Source organism: Bubalus kerabau, chromosome 23 (genome assembly GCF_029407905.1).
Source record: "Bubalus kerabau isolate K-KA32 ecotype Philippines breed swamp buffalo chromosome 23, PCC_UOA_SB_1v2, whole genome shotgun sequence".
NCBI lineage: Eukaryota > Metazoa > Chordata > Mammalia > Artiodactyla > Bovidae > Bubalus > Bubalus kerabau.
In genome coordinates, this window is record NC_073646.1 from 29,811,951 (window position 1) to 29,828,262 (window position 16,312).

Genomic DNA, 16,312 nt, shown 5'->3' on the forward strand with positions numbered 1-16,312 from the left:
CCTCCCTGTCCATCACCAACTCCCGGAGTTCACTCAAACTCACATCCATTGTTTCAGTGATGCCATCTAGCCATCTCATCCTCTGTCGTCCCCTTCTCCTGCCCCCAATCCCTCCCAGCATCAGAGTCTTTTCCAATGAGTCAACTCTTCACATGAGGTGGCCAAAGTATTGGAGTTTCACCTTCAGCATCAGTCCTTCCAATGAACACCCAGGACTGATCTCCTTCAGAATGGACTGGTTGGATCTCCTTGTAGTCCAAGGGACTCTCAAGAGTCTTCTCCAACACCACAGTTCAAAAGCATCAATTCTTCGGCACTCAGCTTTCTTCACAGTCCAACTCTCACATCCATACATGACCACTGGAAAAACCATAGCCTTGACTAGACGGACCTTTAACCAATCTCTATTTCCAAAACTCTTCCGTCACCCCAAACAGAAACTCTGTAGCCATTAAGCAGTAACTCACCATTATTCCATTACCGCCACCCCTGGGACCTCCCAGTCTACTGTCTCAAAGGTTCTGAGGTGGGTGTCAGGACTTTGCGGTCCTGACAGCCCTGATGGAACCCCACAGATCTCTGTCTGCTTCAGAGCTGAGCTGCCAGGTTTTCTGCAGCTTAAGGGGAGTTATCTTCGCTCGCCTGGTTTTCTGAGTTGTGCAGGAGCTCTGTCTTTGTTCTGCTGCCTGTTCCTGGTCCTTGGAGAACAAGTGCAGACACTCTGTGAAGCCCGGGGGCCTCAGAAAGAGTTCTCTCAGCTCTCCTGCCCCCTGCCCCCAGCTTTCACCTCATTTGCTTCAGTCACTCAGTGAAGGTCCCGAGGATGCAGGTGGTAAGTGGTAGAGAGTAAGTGCTCTGCATCTGGGCACCTCATTTGCTTCAGTCACTCAGTGAAGGTCCCGAGGATGCAGGTGGTAAGTGGTAGAGAGTAAGTGCTCTGCATCTGGGCTCCTTGGGATTCGAATCTCTCACAGCAGCCCACACACAGCCCCTGCAAGTTTGTTAGAAGTCAGGCTGATTCCTCCTCAACCCAGTATGCACCATGAATGAAAGCAGACAGTGGTGCTTCTCTGCTTGGAAGGGCTCATCACTTCCTGGAATTTAGTTTGTTTAAGTTTCTTTGATCCCTCAGCTCTCGGATGGAATTAAAAAAAGAAAGAAACTATGACTTTCTGGTTTATCCTGCTTGTTCTTATTACAAGTGAGGAGGGTGGTCTCTGAGCTTTCCACATTCCAACCATAAATGCAATCCTAGCTTCTTTTGCTTTGTGTTTGAGTCCATGATTTCTAGGATTCTCTGAGGACAAGAAGTAGATACTTTAAAAAAACATTTCTTGTGGTTTCTGCAGTAAAATTTGCTTTTTCCACCCTAAAGCAAAATCCTTTCAGCTACCCCTACAGATAGAACACCATTTACTGGTTCTCAAATGAGCAACAAATTAAGAAGGCCTGAGCTGTACATTTGCCAAAAGACAGGCCCCATGGATTGCCCGTGGCCCACACTGACAGTGTCTCAGATCTACTGAGCACAGCCCTTTTCCTGTCTCCAGACTAGCCAGAGCTCATCGAGTGTCCCACTGGATTGAGTGGGCCTCATTCCTGCTCCGGGTACGCCTACTCTGTTCTCTGTCAAATCAGAGCAAACACCCTGCTAAGTGCCTCCCTGTTCCAGCACATCTCCATCCAGTGTGCCCTGCTCTGGGGGTACTTCTTCACCCCTGTGCAGACATCTCTCCTCCTGTGCCAAAGGCCCAAGGGCATAGTACCCCAGGGGACTCCCCCTGGTACACACCTCACACCCTTTCCCTGTTGCATTCAATGTTAGTAAACAGTCAACTCATTCATTCCCTAGACTCTTAAGAAACCCCTGTTGACCAAAAAAAAAGCACAACCTAAAAGTTGAGAATTGTGTTTTATTCAGTGGACTTGCTGAGGACTTAAGCCAGGAGACAGCCTCTCGGATAGCTCTGAGGGGCTCTTCTGAAGAGGTAAGGGAGGAGCCAGGTTATATATTAATAGGAGTTAAAAAGAAACCAAACAAACAGATAGTCAGAACATTGAAAGATTTCTGTTAAAGAAAACCAGACATCTTAGTTAATGAACTTAGTGCTTTTCTATGGGTGGAAAGATACAAGAGTCTGGGCTCATTGAAATCATTCTTTTGATATGCACCTTACCTATCTAGGGCCAGTATCTTGTTTTTCTCCATCCTGAATCCCCTCAGGTCGCACAGTCAGGGCAGCTACAGTGGTTGATGGCTTGATGGCCCCCAACATCCTTTGTTTGCTGATGTAACAGGTGACCTTCTTCATCCATACCTCCTCAATGTGTCACACAACATTCTAGGCACTTGGCGTTGAACTGTGGGGATACTGAAGAAGCCGCATCCCCGCCTGTATGGAGCTTCCATTCAGTACTTCTTCCGTCCTCACAACCTTATGAAGTGGGTTCTTTCACTGATGTCATTTTCCAGGTGAGAAAGTAGAAGCACAGAGATACTAAGTAAATTGCCCCGGGTCTCCCAAAATGATACAGGTGAAGATTCCTGCAGGAACATAATTTATTTGCAGGGCAGGAGGGGCTGTTTTCTTCCCAGTTGTCGCAAGGACTGAACTACTCTTACCCAGCGGGCCCACCTCCAGACAGTGTGCTTACTTGATAGTCTGCCGATTTGGCCTCTGGATTTCACTCGGATAAATTGCTGTTGCCAGTTTTTGTGTGTTTGTGGATTTTCAGGGCATTTTAATTAGGAATCAGGGGAGAGAAGGCAGGCCCTGTTAGTCTGGCTGCCGGGATAGCTTGGAGTCTCTTAAGCCTTACTTATGACACAAATCACCCGCGTGGATCAAAATTAGGGCTCACTGCTTGTGATTTAAATGCTTGCTGCCATTTTTTCTGAGGGGCCCTAAGTACAGGTGGCCTGTTGCATGTGTTTTTATTTAATCCTGGTTGCCTTCTCAGAGTAGGTAGCTGTAGATAAATTGCTTGATGGGGGCACCACCAAAAATAATCATTTCTCATGGTATGCTCTGAAGGCAAACATTTCACCAAAATTTTAGGAAACGTATGCTTTTCTAACATTCCACCCCTCACTTGCCCAAGCCTCAAAAAGGGCAGGCACTTAACACAACTGGCAAAAGATGAATAAATTTCCCCCTCATTTACATAACTATTCATTAGCTAGGGTTGCCATGGTAACGGTGCCTTCCAGACACAGACCTGTGGGCCCCACACAACTTCATTTTGGAAACTGTCTGGAAGCCTGTACAATTCTCCTGGAGCTTGACAGGGGAGGGTGGTTTTAGGCAAGAAGGAGACTAGAGGTTTCCAGTCATCTGCAGGTTACAATTACCAGGTAAGTAGACATAGGAAAGTGAAAGTGTTAGTTGCTAAGTCGTTTCCAACTCTTTGCAACCACATGGACTGTAACCCCTGTCCATGGGATTCTCCAGGCAAGAGTAGTAGAGTGGGTAGCCTTTCCCTTCTCAGGGGATCTTCTTGATCCAAGGCTTGAACCTGGGTCTCCCAAATTGCAGGCAGATTCTTTACCATCTGGGCCACCAGGGACACAGGAAGAGCAGCATTTTACTGAAAAACAGTCTGTGATGCTCTGGGTATTCTCTGCCTGCCAGTCACTGGGTGCAAGACAGTCAAATACAAACACAGCTCTTATTTTACCCGTGTCATTTGTCCCCTTGGACACATGCCTGTCTATTTGAGATCCTGGGATATAAACACACGCACACACACACACATACTCATCCCTATAGACTTTTTTACAATGAAGGCAAGATCCCTGTTGAGGAAAAGGGATTTGGGAATTGAGGGTTTGTGCAAAAGAGAGAGAGTGCTGGAGACTTTTTGAGGTGGGTTCTAAACTTTTCCCTGCCTCTGGCTGGTCCAGGATCCTGGTCCAGTCCAGTGACCTCGAAGCCACTTTCAGTCATTGTGGAAGTGGTTCTCCAGCTTTGCCAATGAGACTTTTCCACAGCATAGCAAGTGGCTCACAGCTGCCTTCCTGATGTCACAGATGTGCTGAGCACAATCCTCCTTTCATCCTAGGACTGGTCAGAACTCATCCAGGGTTGAGTGGGCATCTTTCTTGCTTCAGGTACCCTTGCCCTATTGTCTGTCCAAATCAGGGCACACGCCATGCCCAGTGCCTCCCTGTTCCAGCACATCTCCAGTCCTGGAGTGTCCTTCTTGTCTGGAGAACCTTGACTAATACATCACTGTTATCTCTGCCTGAAGCATCTTTCTTTCCCATGGCCGTGAGTTCACATTTTCAGATGCTTTCTCCTCCACAGAGTCTTCTCTAATTCCTTCCTGCCTGGCTAGAAGTAATGTCTCCTTTCTTCAATTTTTATAGCACCTAACTGTAACCCTTATATCTTTCTTTAAACTCTTTATTTTATATCAGAGCATAGCCAATTATGGATTCCCTGGTGGCTCAGTGGTGAAGAATCCGCCTGCCAATGCAGGAGACACGGGTTTGATTCCTGGGTTGGGAAGATCCCCTGAGGAAGGGGATGGCAACCCATTCCAGTATTCTTGCCTTGGAAATCCCACAGACAGAGGAGCCTGCTGGGCTACAGTCTGAAAGATTTGGACACAATTTAATGACTAAACAACAATAGCCAATTAACAGTGTTGTGACAGTTTCAGGTGGATGGCAAAGAGACTCAGCCATATACCGTGTCCCTTCTCCCTGCAATAAATCTTTTAAAAAATATATCTTGTCTCATGAAATTTTAACCTTCTCCCAAGCATGTTCTACTCAAATTTACATTTGGCACCCCTAGCTCCTAGCATGGTGCCTGACATGTGATAGATACTCTGTAAATATTTGTTGATTAGTAGAATAGATGAATGTCTGTGCACTTGGCAAGCAGGATGTGAAGAAACCGTATCTGATGCCGGGTTTCCCATAAAACCGGCAGCTGCGCAATTCGTTTTATGGTGGGGAGCTGGCCACACAGACTCATCGAGGTGGGCCCTGAGGGGTCCTACACGTATGACTAGGGCACCGCCTCACCTCTGCAGCCCAGCTTGGACTGCATCTTCTCTCTGGAAGTGGTTTTACTCATGAGTCCAAATGTGATATTTTCTTTCTCTGAACTCTTAGCATGACTGGATGTGACCTCTCTGGTTTACCTTCTCAGTTAACTGACCAAAGGCTGGTCTTACCTGTCTCATTAAGAAAGACTGATGTGGAAGTTGGACTCATGTTTATTGCCCTCTGTGGGATAGTCAGCTTCTTTTCTTATGTATTAATTTTTATGAAGCTATAATTGGCACATAAGTTGTATGAGTTTTTGGTGTACAGTGTAATGATTTGATATGTAGTGTGATGTGATTATCACAATAAGTTTAGTTATCATCCATCGCCATATGCATTTTTTTCTTGTGATGAGAACTTTTAAGATTTTCTCTCTTAGCAACCTTCAAATATGCAATACGGTGTTGTTAACTATAGTCACCATGCTGTCTGTTAGATCCCCAGGACCTATTTATCTTTAGGAAGTTTGTACCTTTCTTTTGATTACCTTCACCCATTTTACCCACCTCCCCCCCACCCCCCCACCCCCACTTCTGGTAACCACCAGTCTTTTCTCTGTATCTATGCATTTGATTTCTTTTAGATTCTGCATATAAAGAGATTGTGTAGTATTCGACTTTGTCTGATTTATTTCACTTAGCATAATAGCATTTATATTGTCGCAAATGGCAAAATTTCCCTTTTTAAGGCTGAATCATACTTCTATATTTATATGTATACATGTTTTCTCTATCCATTTGGTATGGTCAGCATCTTAAGTGTAGGGTTCTGGCATTATTAGGGCTTCCCAGGTGGGTGTAGTGGTAAAGAACCTACCTATCAATGCAGGAGACATAAAAGACATGGGTTGGATCCCTGGATCAGGAAGATCCCCTGGAGGAGGGCATGGCAACTCACTCCAGTATTCTTGCCTGGAGAATCCCATGGACAGAAGAGCCTGGTGGGCTGGTCCATGGGTCGCAGAGAGTCGAACACGAGTGAAGTGACTTAGCGTGCTTGCATGCACCTGGCATATTGACTTTGATTCCCTTGGTTACCCGACCCCTTAAACATGGTAGGTGCTCAACAAAAACTTTTGGAAGAGGGACTAAATGAAACTCTAATCCTACCTCTTCTGTTCCCAGAGAAACACTCTTATGATCTTATGATGCCCATTCCCCCAGGCTAAAGTTTAACACCCACACTTGTAGCCTAGAATTATAGGTTCTTGGAGCCATGGGGAACTAGAAAGAAATCAGGACTGATGGGAGGCTCTCCACCTGCTTCTGTTTTGACTTTCCAGGTGAGTTCAATCAGGCCTTGGGATTGGAAGCACTTCTGCTTAATTTCACAAGGTTTATTGAACCAAACCTCCAATCAGACTTAAGAAACAGTCATTGGGGGGGGCGGGGGTGTAAAACACATGACAGAGTCTGGTCCCCTCAGAAAGAAGCTGCAAAAGCTAAGAGCGGACAGTTAAAATCTATAACCCAGGATTTTACATCAGATTTTGAAACTGGTGCTTTGGGGTCCCTTTAATCTCGAATGACAAGTTTTGTATACAAAAAGTAAGTCCTGCTTCATAGACCTGTAATATGTTCAGGAAACTCCTCCCTCTTGAAGAAGAGAGAAGGGAGAGATGTTAAGTGGATTCCAAAGAGGTGAAGGAGATTCATGAATCACAAACAGTGATCCAGAGCGGGAGGGATATAGTCCATGTTTGAGGTTCCCTGTCATGGAGAGGAACCCAGCTGGGTCCCAGAGGCCTCCGTGCAGAGAGAAGGCCAGGCCAGGGGAAGCCTCCTAGAGGGCTTGGGACAGTTGGACAAATTCTCTGGCCCAGAGCAGACTTCACCTGTTCTTGCCTGGAATCCTCAGGAAGCAGTGTGAAAATGATGACCTAGTGCAAGTGCAAGAAAAGAGATGGAGAAGGTAATGAGTATTCGGCCTTTGTGGCAGCATTTCACCTTCATCTGCCCTCTCCCTTCACATGTGTCATTGTGGCTGGCTGACCAAACTGGTCTTGACAGAGAGGCCTTTTGCTTTGTAGTGACAAGAGTTTTTCCTCAAGCAATTAGAAAAGATCAGGTGGAAGGGAGAAGAGGTTGGGACAGCCCAGGGCTGGCGGGAGTTGCTTGAGGACGGTCAGGCACCAAGACTGTCCTCTGTGCCCCACGGGGTTTAGGGACAGATGCTCTGTTCACGGGAAGGACGTTCTCTATGGGGACCTCTGTACACCCTCAGGAGGCCACGGTCCGTCTCTGCCTCCTCTCTGACAGCTTTAAACTCATTATGCCGTTTATGTAACACCCTGCTTTTTTGTGCTGTTGCATATGCATTAACCATACGATCGTAGGATCTCAGGGTGTTTTGCCAAAAGTTTTCACTTTTGTCTCAGGTTCGAAGGATCTGTTAACAAAATAAGCCACTCATTATGTACAAATAAATAATACAGATATTTATTAGAGAATTATCTAACTTCTTTTCAACATACTAACCTTAAAAGAAAAGAGAAATAGAAAGAGCAGAGAATACATCACCAAACTGGGTTTTAACCAACATCCAGACTTAATCAGCACTGAGAAGTCCTGTGTCTCAGCACATTTGGAGTCTCAATTGGGAAAAGGGTCCCAGGCAGCACATCGGCTCCATGGATGAGACTTCAGATTGCAGTTCAGTTCCCATTTATAATCCCAGGACAGAAGCAAACTGTCCTCTCATCAATCTTTGACCAAACTGCAAGCCTGGTTTCATGTTAATGCTGTTTGTTTTGTTGTGTAAAACTTGGAATGTTGCTAAGCCTGGGGCTTGATTGGCTAGGCCCTCTCCAGGGTCTCAACAATCTTAAGATTCCTCCCCCGTCTTATCTATGATGCTGCCAGTCTTGCACTCGCAGCAGGCAGTCGCTCCCAGTCAGGGCAACATCTAGGCAGATTAGAAGCAGGGTCAGAGGCTGCTCTGCTTTGTCTCTGAAGCCTAAACAAGACTATTTAATTTCCCTAACAAAGGTAAGGAGAACTGGAGAGCAGAATGCACACAGAAAAGTGGTCCTCCAAAGACAGTAGGTTCTAAGCCTTGAAACTTGAAAAATGTTACCTTATTTGGAAAGGGATCTTCAAAGATATGATTAAGTGAAGAATCTTGAGCTGAGGAGATAATCCTATATGATCAGTTTGGACCCTAAGTGCCTTCATACCTATTCTTTTTTTTTATTTTTTTTTTAAAAGATCAGCTTCTTTTTAAAAATTTTATTTATATATTTTTGTCTGTACTGGGTCTTTGTTGCTGCGTTCAGACTTTCTCTAGTTGTGGCGAGTAGGCATTACTCTTCCTTGGGGTGCTCAGGCTTCTCATTGCGATGACTTCTCTTGTTGAGGAGATTACCGGCCCTACAGCACGTGGGGTCACTAGTTGCTTTGCACAGGTTTAGTTGCTCTGGGGCACATGGGATTTTCCCGGACCAGGGATGGAACCCATGTCCCCTGCATTGACAGGCAGATTCTCAACCACTGGACCATCAGGGAAGTCCCACATCTATTCTTATATTTGTGTGTGTGTGGAAAGTTTTTTTTTTAATAAATTTATTTATTTTTAATTGAAGGATAATTGCTTTACAATATTATGTTCTTTACAATCTTTCCTACCCAGGAATCAAACCTGGGTCTCCTGCATTGCAGGCAGACTCTTTACCGTTTGAGCCACCAGGGAAGCCACAGTATTATGTTGGTTTCTGCCATACATAACATGGATCAGCCATAGGTATACATATGTCCCTTCCTTCTTGAACCTCCCTCCCACCTCCCGCCCCGTCCCACCCCTCTAGGTTGTCACAGAGCACAGGGTTATAAGAGGGAAGCAGAGGACAGATTTGGCACATACAGAGTAGAAAGCCATGTGGAAACAGAGACAAAGATGAGAGTGATGGAGCCACAAACCAAGGAACTCAGGCAGATGCCAGAACCTGGAAGTGTTTCTGGAGGAAGTGATCTTGATTTTGACCCAGTGATGCTGACTTTGGGTGTCTGGCCTCCAGAACTGTCAGAGAAGTTTTTGTTGTTGTAGGCCCCCAAGTGTGTGATGATTTGTTACAGCCGCCACAGGAAGCTTATACAGAATGCTACTCACTACAGGCAAACGTCCCACTTGTCCTTGATTGATGTCTGCCCGAGCAGCAGCTGCTTGAATCTAGTACCTTCTACGGCCACCCGTTCCACAGTCAGAGAGTTCTGATGGGGTCATCAGGCTGGTTCCAGTGAAGTCTAATTCACCCCATGGGTCCTCAGCCACTCAGTGTCACCTGTGCTCCTCATGTGCTTTGATACCTGATGTCCTGGTTGACAAGTCAAATTGTCCTTAATGGGAAAGTGATTTTCACTGTTCTCAAAAATTGTTCTGAACTCTACTGCAGCTTAGAATAAGTCTACTTCTACTTCTGAGAGTTCTCCATGTGTCTTCCCCCCCATCCCCAGTTTTCCTGCAATTATCAATATAAAAATCATGATAATAAAAATAGTGTTGTTTGGAACTTCCCTGGACCAGTGGTTAAAACTTTGAACTTTCAGTGCAGGAAGTGTGGGTTCCATCCCTGATGGGGAACTAGGATCTCATATGCATTGAGGCCAAAAAACCAAAACATAAAACAGAAGTAATATTGTAACAAATTCAATAAAGACTTTAAAAAATAGTCCACATTAAAAATTTTTTTAATAGCATTATTTTGCATCATTGTTATGGTTTAACCTTTTCAGAATTTTTTTTTTTTAACTATCTTGAGTAAGGTAGCTAAGTGAGCATTAGTCCAATAGAAAAATATGGAAAATAATGTGAAAAGAGGAGGAATGACTGGACCCAGGTCAACAAGTAATTAATGGAAAGCCATGATTATCATCCAGGATCCTTTCAAGTTCATCACGATATGTACCACTGGAATCCAAGTGGTGTGAAGGCAGTCCAGGGGGTGTGGAAAAAAATCCACTGTGTTGTGGTAAAAAAGTACTAGGAATTCCTCATATGTATTTTTAATCTAAAATCAAGAAGAATGTGGAACTTTGTCATGCATCTAATTTATGAATAACTGAATGTCCTGTGTGTTTTCAAATCCTCTACTGATGGAAGTGCATACTTTTTAAAAAGTAAAGAGATTGCTATTCTCCACCATCCTTGTCCTTTTTAGCCAAAACATGTTGTTGTTTTCTAAAATTTCCACTGAATTTTTTTCCAAAATAGATTATTTGAGGTTTGATTCAGGATGATATTTATTCGTGAACGTGTGGACACAAATTAGTAGGTGCTAATGAGATGACTGAATTAGTCTAGTTAACTCATCGTCTAGTAGGGGAGCCAGACGTGTAAACAATGACTAATAGACCACACACTTAGACATAAAGAGAAATGGAGGGATTACATTTTGAAAAATTAAGATACTCCACAGAGTTTGGGAGGTGGAATGGAACTGGCTGAATTTCCTCTCCCTTGACCTCTGATTTGTATCAACCACTTTATGAAAATAAGAGAGATGGCAGAGGTGGACTGAGGCCAACCCTTGATGGACCACTGCCCACGCCATGTGATGCAAGGACACGTGACAGGGTGGGCTGTTCAGCACATCACTGGGCAGCCTATGCCCATTCCTCCTTAGCAAAGAGGCTTATTGACCAATTCTCTATACATTTTTTTTTTTGAGAGATACCTGATACAGATAAATTTTTCCCTACAAAATATTGCTCTCTAAAGTGTTTTGGAAGCTTGGAAGATGTGAAGGACCCATTTTGGCTGTGTAGACCTCAGACAGCTTGAATTTCTGCCTCTATTTTCTCATCTTCCCATCACTGGACAAAAACATCGAAGTAGCCTGTCTTTCTATTAGGTTGGCCAAAAGGTCTGTTCAGGTTTTTCCTTAGGATGTTACAGAAAAACCTGAACAAACCTTTTGGCCAAACCAGTATTTCAGCTCAGCCTACTTGGAGGAGTAAGTACATATTGAGTAAGTCCTCTTCAGTGACTCTTGGCTGCTCTGTGCTCACTTTCTTGTCTATAAACCTCCTAGGGTTGTTGTGAGGGTTAAATTAATTGGGTGTTTCAATTTCTTATGTGTCTGCCACATAAGTGATCAAAGGTGTAAGCTCATTTCATCATTGCTATTGTCAAAGTGCCCAGTAAAGGTGTGGATCTAATGCTGCCTAACTCCTTCGGTCTGGCGGGGTGCCCTCTTCTGGAACATGTGCCTGGATCACACTGAACCTGAGTGCCTCTAACACTGGGAGCTCGTCCCTTTCCACTACTGGTGTGCAATGTCCATAATGACCCTCAGGAGTCCTTAGATAGTTTCCATGTATCATCAGATACCCCAGGGCAAACAGGTGTCCTAGAGTGGGGAGTTCTCAAAGGTTGGTCCTTACTGACTTCTGACACTTCCACTGGCCTTTGTAGAAGTCAAATCACACAGAATTCCATCATAATTTTATTATTGTTGTTGGTGAATGTTTGAAACCTTTTTAAAATTCACAGTGTGATTGTCTCCAAAGGCAGATCAGTTCACGTATGGTTGAATTTGGTTAAACAGCAATAAACAGAAAAGAATGCTTGATCTTGGAAGCATTTGCTTTTATTGAAAAAAAAAATATATATATGTCCTGAATAGTATGGGAAATGACTGCCTTAGAAAGAGTATATTTGAGTTTCACCAAATTCAGCTGGTTAATGTTTATATGGAAAAGTACTAATGGACAAGCTAGAAAAGGATAGGCTGAATGCTAAACTAAAATTAGGTAAATTTGTAACTGAATGAATAATTGTGCTCAAGGGAAGGTTCCCAGCAACACACCTCGGGGCTTTGCCACCAACTTTATTTTGTTCAAAAATCTTTGCAGTGATTTGCTGAAGCCAGTGCATGATGGGATTAGGATCCAAAAAGTCTTGACAGGCTGGAATAATTAGGCTGAATCCAACAAGATGAGACGAGCAGAAACAATTGTAAGGCCTTGCCCTTGCCTCCTAACAACCGGCGATGCAAGAACAGGAAGTGAAAAGCATGATAAGAGAGGGACAGCTCTAAGCACAGGTGCAGATGCTTGGCACTGGCTTAGACGTGGATCCATAGAATGATGGAATGGTATTTCCAGGCTGTGTAATTAGAGGTATTGTGTCACAACAAGAGAAGTCATTATCCGCCTCTCCCCTGACTGACTGGACCACAGATGAAGTATGGGTTTCAGTTCTGGCCTCCTAATTTTAAGATCCCATACAGCACATGTGGCAGGGAGGACCAGGATGCTAGCTGGACTCCAGATCATGTTCTCTGATGCATCAGATGGAATTGGGAACGCTTGCTTTGTAGAGAAGATTCCGGGAGGTCATGAGAGTTGTCTTCAAATATTTTACGTTGCCATTTGATAGTCAAAGAGCTGTCATGCTTGAAGAATTAAACAATTTCTGGGGGACTCCTCAGGACTAGAATAAAAGTCAATGGATGAAAGCTGCTTCTGGGAAAGCAAAGTTTGACGTAGAGAAAGACATGCCATAACTCTTCAGTACTAACATTTCCAGCAGTCCATAGACAATTGAATTATAGTGGGAACACACTTTAGAACAATGCCTCAGAGTCACCTCTCAATGGCTCAGCCAATAAAGGATCTGCCTGCAATGAAGGAGATGAGGTTCTATCCCTGGGTTGGGAAGATTCCCCTGGAGAATGGAAGGGCTACCCACTCTAGTGTTTTTGACTGGAGAATTCCATGGACAGAGAAGCCTGGCAGGCTACAGTCCATGGGGTCACAAAGAGTCAGACACGATTGAATGAGTCACACTACACTTTTTTTAGACTTAGGAGTTGAAATTGTTGGCCAAGATTTGAGGATAGGTTGTATTGTTGATTTAAAGGTAGCTCGTGGGTTTTTTTTTTTTTTTTTTTTTAAGATTCTAGATGTATAAGTGACCAAGGTCATTGAGATGTAATAGCCTGATGTCTGTTCATGACCACACATATAATAGTAGCCCTACTGCTGCTGCTGCTAAGTCACTTCAGTTGTGTCTGACTCTGTGTGACCCCATAGATGGCAGCCCACCAAGCTCTGCCATCCCTGGGATTCTCCAGGCAAGAACACTGGAGTGGGTTGCCATTGCCTTCTCCAATGAATGAAAGTGTAAAGTAAAAGTGAAGTCGCTCAGTCATGTCCGACTCCTAGCGCAAGAACCACCTAAAACCAAGGTCAGAATTTTTTTTCAAAGACGATTTTGAAATCAGTACTGTAGCCACCTCATGCGAAGAGTTGACTCATTGGAAAAGACTCTGATGCTGGGAGGGATTGGGGGCAGGAGGAGAAGTGGATGACAGAGGATGAGATGGCTGGATGGCATCACTGACTCGATAGACGTGAGTCTGAGTGAACTCCGGGAGTTGGTGATGGACAGGGAGGCCTGGCGTGCTGCGATTCATGGGGTAGCAAAGAGTCGGACACGACTGAGTGACCGAACTGAACTGAACTGAAATGCCTGAGCAAACACTCACTGGACATGTAGGGGTCCTGCATCAAGGAGCATGAAGGAAATGACCTTGAGTCTGAAGATTTGATGCCAGGATTTACAAACACCTCTTCCTACATTAAAATAATACATTTATTGCAAAATATAGTTTTCAGCAGGATTATACCATCTAGCATAGCCAAATGAGCTGGCTCCCAAACCCTTCCCCACCTAATTTGATCAGTTTTCCAATCTAATTGGATTGTTTAGAATTGTCCATCTGGACCACAAAAGTGTCTGCCAAAAGTGGTTTGTTTGTTACCTGAATTGGCTTTGAATAGTTTTCTCAGTTAAAGGTTCAATTACACCTTGATGGTTTATAGAATCTTTATAGAGAAAAACATGGTTTTCCCTGATTTTCTTCTGTTAACAAGATGTGTATCCAATTCATCAATAAAAGCTGTTCAGAGTAGTTCAAATATATATCCAGGCTTACTCTTCAAGTTATACATTTTCAGCTGCCAGAACATGGAATAATATAACTTTTTATTAGCACTCACGATAAGTCTGGAGATAATAAGAGTTTTTGGCTGGTTTAGTTTAGCCACTCAAGGCTGGTATGTGTGCGTGCTCAATTGCGTCTGATTCTTTGTGACTGCATGGAGTGTAGCCCACCAGGCTCCTCTCTCCAAACGTTCTCCAGACGGGCCCTTTCCCAGGAGACCACCAACTCCCTTTTCTTACATTGCATCACCTCATACCATTTTGAAAGATTTTACATGATTTTGCAAATGTTAAAGCCTGCTAAGTCATGCAGTCTGAGAGTTAAAGCCTTAGAAGATTTCGTCTTTTTAATTTTGATTTTTAAATTAACATACAGTATGACTGACTTCTTTTGGTTGTACAGTTCTGTGAATTTTTAACGTGTAGACTCACATAACCATCAGTTCAGTTCAGTCGCTCAGTCATGTCTGACTCTTTGCTACCCCATGAACCACAGCACGCCAGGCCTCCCTGTCCATCACCAACTCCCAGAGTTTACCCAAAGTCATGTCCATTGAGTCGGTGATGCCACCCAACCATCTCATCTTCTGTATTCCCCTTCTCTTCCTGCCTTCAGTCTTTCCCAACATCAGGGTCTTTTCAAATGAGTCAGCTCTTCGAACCATGAACACATTCAAAGTACAGAACTGCTTGATCATGCCCCCCAAATCCTTTGTATCTAAGTTCCTGAGAGATACTGGACTCCAGATTGTTTGTTGGTTTTTTGTGTTTTTTCCTTGTAATGTCTTTGGCTGGTTTTGGTTTCAGGGTAATGTTAGCCTCATAAAATAAGCTGAGAAATGTTCCTTCCTCTTTTATTTTTCTGGAAGAGATTGTGTAGAATTGATACTATTCTCCATAAATGCTTGGTAGAATTTGCCAATGCAGCCATCTGGGCCTCTAGATTTCTTTTTCAGAAAGTTTCAAATTATGAATGCAATTACTTCAATAGGACTATTCAGCTTATGTCATTTTATTCATTTTTGGTGAGTTCTGTATTATCTAAGGAATCAATCCATTTCTTTTGTCTTATTTGCTTAGAGCTTATATATTGTATGTACTGACATTGAAAACTCCACCAGACATGTTGTAATTTTTGGTTTTCAATCGGCAAGCATTTTTTTAAAGAATAGAATAGGATAAGGATAGTCTATCACCTTTACCCAGATATTACCATTCCTTTACTTTGGATGTTCTAAGTTCTCCTCTGGTATCATTTTTTTTCTCTCTGCAGAAGTTTCTTTGTCTGCTGACAATGAATTTCTCTGTTTTTCTTCATATGAAATGTCTTTGTTTTGCCTCCATCCCTGAAAGATATTTTCACTGGATGTAGAATTCTGAATTGACAATTCTTTTCTCTTAGCACATTGATTTCTTTTTAAATTTTTGGCCATGTGCTGTGTGAGATCTTAGTTCCCCAGTGAGGGATGGAACCTGCCACTGCTGATTGGGAGCTTGAAGTCTTAACCACTGGATCACTGGAAAGTCTGTCTCTTAGCACTTCAAATACTCTGTTCCTCTTCTGCAGACCTCCATGTTTCATGATGAGAAGTTCGCCATCACTTGACTTGTTACTTCCCTGTGGCTCAGCTGGTAAAGAATCTGCCTGCAATGTGGGAGACCTGGGTTCAATCTCTGGGTTGGGAAGATCCCCTGGAGAAGGGAACAGCTACCCACTCCAGTATTCTTGCCTGGATCATGGACTATAGTCCATGGGATCTTGAAGAGTTGGACAGGACTGAGTGACTTTCACTTTTCCTTGTTGGTAATGCATCCTTTCACTCTGGCTGATTTTTAGACTTTTTTGTCTTTACTCATCAGCAATTTGATTATGATGTCTCTGAGCTTGTATTTCTTTAGGTTTACCCTATTTGTGATTCATGGAGTTTCTTAACTCTAGTGGTTTATTTTGGCTAACCAATTTGGAAAGTTCTCAATCATTATTTCTTTAAATGTTTTTTCTTCTCTGTAGCTTTTCTCATCTCCTTGTATGACTCAGATAGAATGGACATTAATCACAGGAGAGGAGAAGGATCCATCATTTTTACTGATACTAATTAAGTTCATCAACTCTTTCTTCTATCATTTCCATTTTTTAATTGAGCTTATCTATAGAGATGTTTTGTTACTGGTGCTTTTTTGTGCAGCTCTAAAATATCATTTAGGTTCTTATTTATATCATCTGTTTCTTTGTTGAAAATTTGTCTTTTTTTCTCTCTAGGATATTTGCTCTCACTTGTTGCAGTATTTCTATAATAGTTTGGTTTAAGC

General features: G+C 43.3%; 1 protein-coding gene and 1 long non-coding RNA gene across 6 annotated transcripts in view; one reads left to right on the forward strand and one right to left on the reverse strand.

Moving 5' to 3' along the window:
* Positions 1–16,312, forward strand: part of CALN1 (calneuron 1) — a 512,378-nt gene that overhangs the window by 288,148 nt on the left and 207,918 nt on the right. The window lies entirely within an intron of this gene.
* On the reverse strand, positions 927–3,140 carry LOC129638021 (uncharacterized). The gene is made up of 3 exons (XR_008707662.1): positions 2,656–3,140; positions 2,178–2,456; positions 927–1,297 (listed from the first exon to the last, which is right to left on the reverse strand). It is a non-coding gene; the product is annotated as an uncharacterized LOC129638021 (long non-coding RNA).